Below are 13,060 nucleotides of genomic sequence, written 5' to 3'. Positions count from 1 at the left end.
TGCTGCTTTTATAAACAATACATAATTAACATATGAATAAAATGCATATTTGAATTTTCACCAACACAACTGTTTTCACAGTAAAAAGCTGAAGTCACTGTTCCTTTAGAAAGTGCATGTTGTTTATAGAAATAGTCTTAACACTTAATGTCTGGCAAAGCTTCAAACTGAGAATCACATTACATTGGTAATTTTAACTTTATCATCTTAAATAGATCCAGTTTGGATGTATGAACACAAGCAGAGCAGGACAGCGCTCAAAGAGCTGCCTTTAAGCAGTCTTTACTCTGTCCCATGAAGCTTTGTAATTCTTTCTGTTATTATTAATAGCTGTTAAGTGCTGACAGCATGCTTGGCACAGAATGAAACGTATGAGCATACATGGTTCTTGTTAAGGGTGGCCCTCGGGAGGCCATTTACTGTGTGTAACAACAACAACAACTTTATTGGAGTAGTAACCTACTCACACAGCTGCAACTCGGGTGTCAGGAGATGTCGCTGTTTAGACAAAATAGGGATGTGCACATGCATGTAGATATAACGCCCTTAGGCATCAATTTCTGTCTTGGGTAACAGGGCTGGAAGCATTTCTCGTGAACAGACAAGACTTTCCGAGGTAGCTGAAGAGTGTCTGGAGCCCAGAGTGACATTTTTGCTTGTTTTCCTCCCTCAGCAGCAGGCATGCAGAGCACTGGGACAGGCCAAGCATTTAGGAGCAACACGGGTGCTGGACACGCTGGTGTGACACAGGGGGCAGGCAGGAGGATGAACTGTGAGGACAGTCAGGGATGCTGCTGGAGGTTGCACAACTGATGGGTACAGCTATGGGGTGACAAGAAATAGCAGAAAATGGACAGTGAGAATTTAAAGGGGCTTCAGAGGTGGTGCAGGAGGCAGTTGCAGGCCCTGAACCCAAGACACCTGGAGGGAGCTGAGCTGGTGCTCTAGGCTTGCATGTGGCATTTACTCCCCAGCTCCTGATCAGGTGGCTGTCCAGTGTCCAGAGGAGATGGGAAGGCTCCCTCATGTGATGAGGCTGGTGCTCACACCCACCAGCAGGTATGGCCTGACACAGAAATGCCACAAAGGCAGGGCTGGCCATCACCTTCTGTCTTCTCCTTTGCACCTGCCCTTATGCAATGCCCCTGTGTCCAGGTAAAGCTCTTGATATTGCAAGTGGGACTGTTGTGTTTGCTTCTGCTGCTCTGAAGCTCTGATCTACTGCTCCAGCCACAGCCACAACCAACCCCACATTAAGGAAATCTTGCTGGGGGATCCTGACTCATAAGCACAGGGGATAAAGCTCCCTAAAATAAACTGCTGCACCATGTGGGAGACAGGTTACCCATTAACCTGACCATCCTGATTCTGGTCACTGCCAGCAGCAGGAGCAAGCAGGTCCAACCAGCTCAAATAGTTCTCTTGGAACTGCTATTTCATCTTGGTTTCATGGTAATTGCCCGGCTGGCTTGTTTCCTGCTGCACAAAACCCTCCCTCCCCCTTCTACATCACTTGCTCTTCAACACTTTCTAGCAAACGTCATCCCCTCTTCACAGTCTCCCTCCTAACACTGACTTTAGAGATTGCTGCTTTTGAGGTACCTTTGCCAGATTGTCAGACAATTGGCTGAAAATCACATCGCTTTAAGGTGTTACAGCTAGGAACTCCAAAAATGATGAATTTAGAAGTCATTAGTCACCTATGGCCATTTAAGCTATAAAATATATGAATGAAATGGATTATTTAACTTCAAGGGAGAACCCTTGCTTTCCATACTCCTATGCATGGTGTTCCTGGCACTGTTAAATCTCTGCTTTTCTGCAAACACATTGATTATGTCTGGCATACTAAAACCTGAATTTGCAAAGCCTGTTCTCTGTATAGAGTGTCTAGAAGAGTTACAACCATTAGATCATTATGTATGTGCATTGCAGGGATGGTGTATGCGTGTTGGGGGGATTTCTGCAGGAACTGAATTGTGACTGTGCAGGATGAGTTAATTTTCCCACTCGTTCCTCTGCTGGGAATACGCTGTCATACCTCACACAGCAGCAAAGCATTATTCACAGACAGACACAATGGGGGAGATTTTTCCAAAGCACAGGAGGGATCTGAGATTATAGGTACCCTGCCCAGGTCCTGGGACCTGCCTCACTGCCACAGCCATGAGACAAGAGACCCAAGTGCCAGTGAGGTTACAGCTGGTTGCCTCGGGGTCTGGCAGTCGTGCGGTGGGGGCAGCATGGAAGGCTGAGCAAACTGTTTGAAAAGCTGAGTAAATATTCAAACAGTTCACCCATGATGCTACAGCTGGACTACTTGGAGTGCCAAAGTTGATTTTCAGCTGTGCTGCATCACATTGAAGTGGCTCTGGAGCTGGCATCCTCCCCCCTCCTTGCACTGCTGAAGATGCTGATAGAATCTTAGTCTAAGGAAAGACAAATGATACAACATGCTAACTGATCCAAAAGGGGCTCATTTCCTAAAGAATTTCTGATTATGACAGCAGAAATAATATATCTGTTATGAGATAGTGAATAGGAAGTACTTTACTGAAGGGACTTACATGTCCACGGTAAAATCAGAATTTGTATATCCTTGTTTTCTCCTTTATTTCAAAGAAAATTCTAAATTAAAAAGATGTGAGGATAGATAAGTTGTCTCCCTCACACTCACTGTTTACTACTGGTTGCCTCATTTCACATCATCGTTGTTCCTTAAACCCAAGGTACTTGGACATTACCAGTCTATGTCTTCAACAAGGCCGCCATGTAAATGTCTTAAATCACTGTTTTTTGTTTTCTTCTGTGCTTGAGCAGAGTATGCTTGGGTTTTGTTTGTTTTTTTTCATTTATTCTTAAATACTAGAAAGCTCTTACTATGATTACTACATCATTGTAGTAAGGAGAACAACCTACAAGCTACTTTATCTACCATAGAAGTAGCCTCTATATTGCTGGGTTTTTTTAGTAAATTATCCAGCATTTCAGGGTCACGTTCTCACTCCCTAGTGTTGTTGCAGATAGGATGGTCATAAAAGCATTTCCAAGCAGTCTTTGAGAAGAATTAAACATAGAGTTGCAATGCATCCTAATTAAGGGACAAAAGAGGCCTGGCAATCCTTGTGGTGCTTAGTATGTCATCTTCTTCCTATCTCTTAAACCTAATAATTTGAAAACCACCACTATATTGGAGAGTTATATCTGCTATAACTTATGTCAACTTGGATCCCCCCCCTCCTTTTTCTTAAACAATGTTTGGCAGCCAACTGTGTGTGGAAACTAGACTGTTTTACATTAGTCAGCAGTACATTTAAATCATTCTTACCAAATGATTTACTGTAGATTACAAATTCTTATATGGCATTTTAAGTTAATGATTAGGCAAAGCAATATATCACTAAAATGATTAGTTGCATATGTATTTTGCTTCAATTATTCTAAATTTCTCTTTGCTTTGGAGGATTTCTGATCTCTTATTTTCAACACTTGAAGAAAAAAAAATATTTTTTTTTAAGAGAAAAGGGCAGAGGACCCCAACATTTTTGCCTGTCTTCTCCAGCTATTGCTTAAATCAATAGGATTTTTCTCCCTGCAGGAGAGTCTGAGGAGATGCTGGTAAGTTGCTTAGTGCTCTCCAGACACATATTGGCAGATGTCAGTATTGCACAGCATTTTGGTGTGTTACCATGTCCAAAAGGCATCAGGAAAAAATGGAGGGAAAAGGATTAAGACTTTATATCAAATGAAATAGTGAATCGGCCATCAGGAAAGATCAGATACTGCATAAAAATATGTAAAGCACAGTATCTCATAGGAAAAAGCAGACTGTGCTCATTCTCCATGCACAAACATTTCTGAGGGTTTCTGAAAATTGCACATGTTGTATGACAGTAGAAAAGAGGGATTTGCTGACTGTCTTATAAGTGGACTTTGAAACCAAAGTGAAAGAAAGGTGGAGCACAATAATAAAACAATGCTGTTGCACCAGGTGACTGGCATCTTTAAGAAGAAACGGTGACATAAAATAGATTATTTGTTTGTTTGCTGTGGGCCAGGATCCTACAAGCATACAAAGATAACAAGCAACTTTACATTTACAACATATATGAAATAAGGAAGACAATTTCATCTCTTTCAACAAAAACAAAATCAGTGCAAAGTTACTTGTGTGTAACTGCATGCATATCAAAACATGCGAACCTAACATTGCATCCTCTTGCATGCAAACAGCGGCACAGTTATTGGGTCCCACTGGTTTGGCTGCGTCTGTGTCTGACTGCAAGAGCCCACTCATGTGAGCCTCATGCTTAGCATATCAAGAGCAGGCAAGATCTACTTTGCATGCTCATTTCGGCACCAATCACATCTTTCATTTACCGTTTCAGACGGCTGACAAACAACAGACAGGATAACTGCAATGTTTATTTCATTTATTAATTCCCTTAGCTCTTGCTCACAGCATATAGCAATCAATTAAAGGGGAAAAAAAAATACCATAAATGAGGGAGTGATTTGATATTTATTATTGACATCTGCTCAGACTTCCCTATTTGTTCCTCAGGTTTCCAATGTATTCTGTAACAGATCAGACCTTGTAAACTCCTCAGAGAAGTCTACCTCTGGTCATACCACGGGAGGTAAGCAATTTACAGCATCATGACTCCTCACAAGAAGCTTTCAAAGACAGGCATCTCTGTCTCCCTCCACTGAAACCAGAGATGTTAGGTCTTCTTCCTCTATCTGATACCAATACTAAAGAGACCACGGGTGGTAGGAGGTGGTTACTGGAACATGACTTCAGATCATCAGACCAGAGTTGCTCCTAGGACAAAACCGAGAAGCAATGCAAATTAGAGGCACAATGTTGTCTGGTGGAGAAGTAGATTTGAGAAGGAGTTCAGGAGAAGTGTCCAAAAAAGAGGGTTCAAGAGAAATCTTAATTCTTAAGTGAACAAAACAGGGATAACTACAGCAATGTGAGCCTACTTGGGGAAATAAATAAATAAATAAATAAATAAATCATAGATTCTCACTCCATAAAATCATGAGACCATGAAACAATAAAGAATGAAAGCTGTTACAGAAGATAGGCAGCACCTAATTTAGGTCTGGACTGAAATCCAGAGTTCATTATGAAATGCTTGGACCTTAGAAAAACATACATGCCTTACAAGGCAGCCCAAACAATTCTGACATCAAGCATGGGGTTATAGAGAATGAGCTATAAGGAACGGTATGGACAGAGAACATCCAAAGAGACATCTGGCCTTCTTCAATTTAAGGACCTGTGAGCATCTGTGTATGAAACTACCTTCACCTTATGTGAGTAACACAGCCCAGCACTCCTTCTGGGTCATTTGGTCCAAACAAAGCTGAGGATTTGCCTTGGGTGAAAATAATGTTATCATTTGCTTTATAGTTAAATTATAATAATAATAATAATAACAACATGGATTACAGTATTCACTTTGGACTAGAGGATGGCTTCACTTCCTATTTTAGCTCAGTGACTGGTGGCTCACACTTGCGTCTGTTTTACTCATAACAGTGTAGACATATATCATTCCTCTTGTAGCTGTATGAGGCAAATAATTTATGATATCTCAGTGAAGGAGTATGACTGTAGCCTCAAAACCTTGATCAGTTGAGAGGTATGGGGCTTCTGAGGCTTCACGTTCTCTTTTGAGGAATTAAAAGCATTGTATTAAAAGTAGTAGCTGACCAGGAAGCAGGTACCAGAAACATCCCTGGATGCCCCAAATACAAAGATTGTGAGCTGTGCTCCATCTCCCTGACCTTTGTATTAATTTCTGCAGTGCAGCTCAGCTTAATGGCTGAGAGGCACTCATGACAAATGGAAATGTAGACTTCCCATAGGATCAGACTTCCCATAGGATCTTTCAGCATGTTGGGCTGGGGATGACATTGAGGCCAGGTCCCTCACTTCTGTCTCAGCATTGTATATAAAATGGGCTCCATCTTGTCTTTCATGGAGGCAGTGGGTAGTGTATTTCAACCAAAATAAATTCTGTCAGAATAGTTACATCTTCCTGGTATCTCTTAGGATGTACTTTAAAATTACCACTCAACCAGCATGCGTAGAGAGGGTTTGTTTAGGGATAAAGCTGGTGAAAGCTTAAATTAGTATCTCAGGCCAAATAGAGGAAAGAGAGAAAGACTGGGCAGTAATCTCTAGGAAAATTGTGTGATAGTGCCCATAATGACTGCAGGGCCTCCACCACACCAGCTAAGTCCACCAACTAGGACACACAGGTTTCTCGGTTTTGAACAGTCTTAAATAAGAACAGTCATAGGGTTCAGAGAAAAGTGACTCAGAATAGGAACTGTAAATATAAACATCGGGAGAGTTACACAGCAGCTAATGTGGGGTTTTGTGGGACCCATTGCAGTTCCTTCACAGCCCTCTCTAAATACCTATGTATTTCATTGTATACTGCCCCAAGAGATTACCTAAATTGTCCAACATTATACAACAAGACAGTGATGACAAGACATTTCTAGGCACTAGATTGCATTGTTTTGGCTTCCAAAAAGGTGAAGTCTAGTTACAGTTTTGTGCTTACTACCCTGTGAGTTAGAGGAAGGACAGTATTTGCTGAACAGTCTCCCTATAAACGCTCAAGACACGGCTCAAGACACAGTCCTCATGGATCTCTCTCTTTTTTTTTTTTTTTTTTTTTCAGCTAAAACAGCTGGATTGAGCCTTAAAGTATCTTTGTTAAACTAGTTAATAGATTATTGTCCAAAGTAAACATATTTCAGTAAGTGCAAGACTGTTTTCTTTTTTCCTCCCTCTTTCCGTCTTTTGTTCGACTTCAACTCAGCTATTTATGATTCATTTCATGAGACACTAGGTTTTCTCTGAAGGCACTAAAAAGGACCAGAGCTATCAAACAGTTTTAGTGACTAGTACCAACAAGGAACTGTTTTCCTCCATGCTATAAAACAGGCACTGTCAATAGACTACAACCGGCAATAAACTATTAAAAAAGGAATTTATGATGGCTACTTATTATCCTCCTGAAATAATGTTGTTACAAGGCTGCCCTTTTCAGTCATCCACACGGATCACATGGCAGATGTCTAACAAAGGGAAAGGCCCAGATCCACAGGGAACGGCAGCAAATAGCCCAGGAATTGCCCCACGTTACATGGGCACACACTGCACCAGGGTTTCAAAGCAGCAGAGCAATTGTCCCACGTTGGACTTCAACTCTTTATACACAGGCGCTTGGTTTAAGGTGGGATCATAATGAAGTGTTGTGTAGTACATATTGAATCATTTTAATGGCTAAATATCAAATTATCTAGAAATGCCTATTATTGTTTAGCGAGGAATTGGTGAAACACCCAGATAAAATAAGAAGTGTCACAAGCCGCAAATGGAACCAGATCTGACTCGTTTTTTTGGATTTCTAAAAAGTTTCTGTTCTAGCACTCATCCCTTCCCCTCCAACCCCATAACAGGCTTTCTGCTTTGCTGAAGTGTCCGCCTCCATTAAGGCTGACATTTGACTATGGTATTGATCTGTAGTTGATATAAATTGTGGTATACCACTAGCAGCAATAGAGTCTTACTCCAATTAATGAACTCTTATGTTCAATAAACATTCTAGAAAGAAGGGGGAAACAATATAGCTCAACCTTCAGAGTCATTTGGGCTGTCTACTTCGTGATCTGGACCTTCATCCATTGTGCCTCCTGGACCTTCATCCATTGTGCCTCCAGAGCGAAGAACTTGCCAGAATGCCAGACTGGAGTCACACGAGCTACGGTCAAGGCTGAACACAGCCCTGGGGAGAAGCCTCCTTCTACTGAGTCCTAGGTGAAAAGTCCTAAACACCTGTAGGGAAAAGAAGTAGGTGGTTTGAAGAGATGAAATGGAAAATGACTTCAGGGTCTAGAGGAAAGAAAGTCAGGCTGGGCTGAGAAAAAGAGCAAAAAATGAGTTGTGGAGAAGTGGGATGTTAAGGGGAAGCCACAGGTAAAATAAAAATAAAAATAAATAAAAAAAAAAGAAACACAATTGCAGCACCAAGCCCTCTGAAAGTCCTTGTAACTTACCATGGTGTTATGAAGGGCATTTCCTCTGTCCTCTGTTGCTGCAAACACTGTAGCTGACTGGTATCCTGTCCCTTGGGCAGTTCATCTGGGGAAGAGAAGGACCAGATATTGCAATATCAGTTATTACCCTGAGAATAAAATGCTTATCCCCATGAAAATAAAATAATAATAATAATAATAAAAAGTACCATTAAGGACTTTTGAAAAAGAGTTTTGTTAATTTTAAGAACTCCAAACAAGGGATGCGCACCACAGAAAATCGGGAAATGACATGCAAAGAGAACTAAAACTTAAACGTCTCTACAGAGACATCCTTATAAATAAAGTCTCCATGCTAAGACCAGTGGCGAGCATGAGTTAAACGGCTGCTGAGGTTATAACGCCGGGTTTACAATGTGCTCGGTTATTATTTCACAGCGAAGGAGACAGCCCTGCCTGTGATTGTCCCTTGCTGGCTTCTTGGCTGAGCAGCTCAGCTGTGTCAAGACCGCATCTCCAGGATGAGGGGAGCAGCAATTAACACGCCAGGCAGGACCAGGATATGGTTTAGTGGGGACTGTTAGTGTTAGGTCAGAGGTTGGACTCGATGATCTTGAGGTCTCTTCCAACCTAGAAATTCTGTGATTCTGTGTGACCAAACGCGAAGCGGCGCATCCCGCAAAAAACACTGAGACCGGGAGCTGCTCGTTCGCCTCCAGGAGTGCCCGTTCACGTAAGCTGCTTCTCCGTAAGTTTAACAACGGGGACGACAAAGCCACCTTTTGTTTTCCGCCGCACCTTCGGCCCCTGCCACGCTCCCACGGTCCGCGAGCGGAGCGGGGCGTGCGGGGGGACCTGGCCCCGCACGGAGCCCACCCTGCGCCGCCAAGCGCCCCCTTCCCCGCCGACCCCCGCCGCGAAATGTGCTCGTTAATCATTATCTGGCTCTCCTTGCCTGCGTTTGAACGTCTGAAGCGAAAAAAAAAAAAAAAAAAAAAAAAAAAAAAACACCATCACCTTTCATTTAGCCTGGAGAGGACTGCAGTAGGGAAAAAAAAAAAAAAAAAGAAAGAAACTTCGAGCCTATGGTACGGCAGTATTTTTTTAAGCAAGGGGCTTTGGAGGCAATTAAAAAAAAAAAAAAAAAAAAGTGTTTAAGTGTGCACGAACAGAGAGAACCACTTAATTAAAAGCATGAAAAGAGGACGAAAGACCACACTCGTTCCTGCTTTTTGGTAACATATGCCTATCCTATAATTGCCTGTAAATAGCCACCGCAACAGCAACTCAGATTAGTGGCTTTCTGGGCGAGGTATGGAAACTCTGACGACTTTAGCTGTCGAAAGCTTACGTGAATTTGTACTGTACCAAGTTAAAAAAAAAAAAAAAAAAAAAAAAAAAAAAAAAACAACAACAAAAAACTATATAAACGCTGGCTCGCAGCGATATTTTTCCAACTATCACCTTGGCAAGATACAATTCCCTTCTTCCAAAGCCGAGCTCTCCCTCTCCAGCACGGGTTTTGCACTCTCCCGCGCCGGCTCCCCTTCCCTCCCTCCTTCTCCCCAGCTTTCCATGGATTTGTACGAATCTCCCACAAAAATGCCCCCGGGTCTCTCCTCGCGGTGCTCGGCGCTGCCGGGCGGCGGGGCTGTGTCGGAGCCCGCCCGCATCCCCCGGGGCACCAGCGAGCCGGGGGGCAGCGGCAGCCGCTCCCCCCTGTCCTCCAGACGGGCTCGCAACCCTCTGCGAGAGGTAGCCCCCCGCCCAGCGCCTCGCTGAGATGCCGCACAGTTGAGGAGAGGGCTGCGGAGCGGACCCTGGGGACAGGGGGACAAGGAGAGGGTCCCCTGGAAAGCGGCGGGGTCCCTGAAGCAGCTTCCCGGGGGAAATCCGGGGGAAATCCAGGGGAAATCCTCGCCCCCTGGCACCGGTGTCTCCTCCGACGTCCTGGGAGTAGTGCTTTGGGCGCACCACGGTCGTGCCTTTCCGGATCACAAGGTTTTCCGAGGGGGGCGAGCCGGGAGATGGGAATTTGCAGCGAGTGGTGCATGTAGCACACCGTTGTATGACATTAAAAAGCACCAGATTAGGTGGCTACATCGACAGCTTGTTTCGGCCACGAGTATAAGCACGCTAAGCTGGCACAAATTCCTCCCTCCCCCGAGTGCCACGGATGCTCGGGAAACATTTGCTCTGGAAATTCATCGCCTTCTTCCCGGTACGGGCTCCGTCAGGTTGTCGAAAGGCACCCACGGGGCACTCCCTCTGTGTGTGCAGCACCGGGCAGGTCTCGGGGCTCAGGAGCATGCAGACCTCATCTGCTCCATCTGGACGTGAAAATCTGTTCTTAAATACGCGTGTGTTTTTGCAAGACGGGGTTTTGCATTACCTGTTGACTGGGGACACGTATACAGAGGAAGCTTTCGATATAATGCTGTTTTCGCTCACAGTAAATCCCATATGTTGCAGACAAATTCTTACCAGCTGGGAGGGCCAGAGCAGTAAAATCCAGTAATTCTGTTTCATCATAAATCAAGTTTATGAACTGTAGTACAAGGTATATAACTCTGGAAGTTGCTCTCTTTAGTGGTAAACGGCTGCTGAAATGTTCGACAGTGGCATTGTCAAATTCCCTTTTCCACCTAAAACTTGACACAGGATAATTCTTACAGCGATCAGCGTCTCTTGCTTAATTTGGGACAAAACCTCCCGGCAAAAACTGCATTAGACGAATAGAAAAGTAAAACTCTGAGTGTAACACGTAGAATAAAGTCCCCGGGCGCGGACGCTGCAGTCAGCCTACATTTCTTTTTTGCCCATTTGTCACCAAATGTGTGCAGGCAGCTGGCCGTGGCGGGCTGCCACACGGCTATAGCCAAAGAGTAAGTGACCTCGCTCAAAAAGAAAATGTAAAAATACCCGCTCGAATTTCGTTATAAAGGGGTCTTTCCCCTGTCTCTGTACTTGCGATGTGTAAAACAATTTCGGAAGAGAATTATGCCTGCACAGTATCTTCCAGACAAATCTCAACACAGTGTACGTGGTATTTCCTCCTCTCTATTAATTTCTTAGTGACTGATTCAGAAGCTTTTTAGAAAAAGAAGGACTGCAGGAACAAACCCGTGCTGTCCTCTCACTTGTGCTTGCAGACTCTGGAGCAGACGGGGACGAGTTGTGCCTCTCGTTCAATCTCTGGATTAGCATCTACACCGAAGTTAAACACTTCTTGTTTGGGGTTTGATCCTGCATTAGGAAGGTTGGGGAGGTTATCCAGGAGTTTCTGGAGAATTGTAATTCGGCACATTGTTTGCCCTTGTGTTTTTCATGGCTGTATTTATGATTCTAGGAAATTTTCAGAACGAAATACGATCTTTAACAACACACCGACGATTATATTATCATCGTTTCAACCAGGGTTATTGCGACTACCACCAATAAAACATACCAGCCCAGCAGCGCACAACGCCGCGGTGCTACAAGATAATAGAAGTTTTCTGTAGACTTCCCCGAGTCCCGGCAGACGGGGTAGGGTCTCTATCGGGGCTCTGCAGCTTGTCAAAATTTGTCAAATCAAAGGAACCGAAAGTGGGGAGGCAAGGGACTGGGATTTTGCAGTGTAACCGTGGAGCTGGGCTGGAGGTACTGGGTATGCCCATGCCAACGCGCTGGTGAGGCTTCGGTGGGCATTTCGTCTAGGAAACACCGCGGTTAGGTTGCCGACTTCTGTCCACAAAATTACCCTAAAGATTCTCGTGTGAAACAGCTGTCAAGATTTTACCCCTGGGGAAAAGAAAAAAGAAACCACACGCCACACACCCACTCACCCACACACCGCATTTGAATGACAACCTGTTTTATGCTGGGGACCCCCGGAACTCTCAAAGAGGTGTCTCTTGCGTTTGAACTAGTTTAGAGATCCTTTAACTTAATTATTGTTCTCTTTAATAATTGTTCTTTTTTTTTCCCTCCCGAGATTTATTCACAGAAGAAGCCCCACAGATATCCCCAGCCGCCTTGGGAAAGCACAGAGGCGTGCCGCCTCTCTCCCGGTGAGGCTTGGCTCGCACTTTTACGTCGCGGTGTGCTTGCTTTAAGGTTTCTACTTCCCAACCTGCCCTCGGTATTTCTGTACAGCGGAGGAAAAAGGAAAAGAAAAAGACCACCGCCGACCCACAGCCCCGCGGCTGCTCTCGCCCCACAGCCTGGTGCTGCGCCCGCGGCGCGGGGGCGAGCGGAGCTCTGATGTGGGCAGAGCTTGCTCTGTGCTTGGGAGCTACGGCGCCTTTCTTCCTTTTATTTTTATTTTTATTATTTTTTGCTTTATTTTTTTTCCTTTATTATTTTTTTTTCTTTATTATTTTTTTTCCCTTTATTATTTTTATTAACGCGCTTACGTAACTGGAAATACATATCAAAATTTTTTATGTAGGGCACTAACTGTATGTGTATATTTAGGCTAGCTGCTGAAGAAGTCCAGGACAAACAGGAAGAGAGCTGCTCTCCTCTGAGGTCGGCGTGGCACTGTAAAACACGACGGGGAGAGTAAAAACTCTGCAATCCGCTTCATTCCTCGGTGCGCTCTGAAGTCAGCCGGCTTCTGGGTGTCTGGGATTTTACAGAGACATAACAGTTTAATTTAATTTAATTTTATTTTATTTTATTTTTTAAATTTTTTTAACCGAAGTGAGCTCTAGCGGTGTGGTGTGCCGAGCTGGAATCAGACCCATTACCTTTACCACACAAATACAATTTTTTTTTTAGCGCAAAGGTTTAGCTCTCCCGATCGAGCCTGCCCTAATGCGAGGCAGAAGAAGAAGGAGACAGGACCGGGCAGAAGACAGGAGGCGGCCGGGAAGCGCTTTATTAGATAAGTGTATTAATCTGGATCCCAGCTGTATTTGCAGCGTTTTCCAAGATTCCTTTCTTGTCGGATGTGGGCTCCCCTAATTAATCACTCATGCCGTTGTATACATTACAGCTCAAGAGTGTA

This window comes from Aythya fuligula, chromosome Z (assembly GCF_009819795.1).
Source record: "Aythya fuligula isolate bAytFul2 chromosome Z, bAytFul2.pri, whole genome shotgun sequence".
Classification (NCBI taxonomy): domain Eukaryota; kingdom Metazoa; phylum Chordata; class Aves; order Anseriformes; family Anatidae; genus Aythya; species Aythya fuligula.
Note: the sequence above shows the minus strand (reverse complement) of the source record.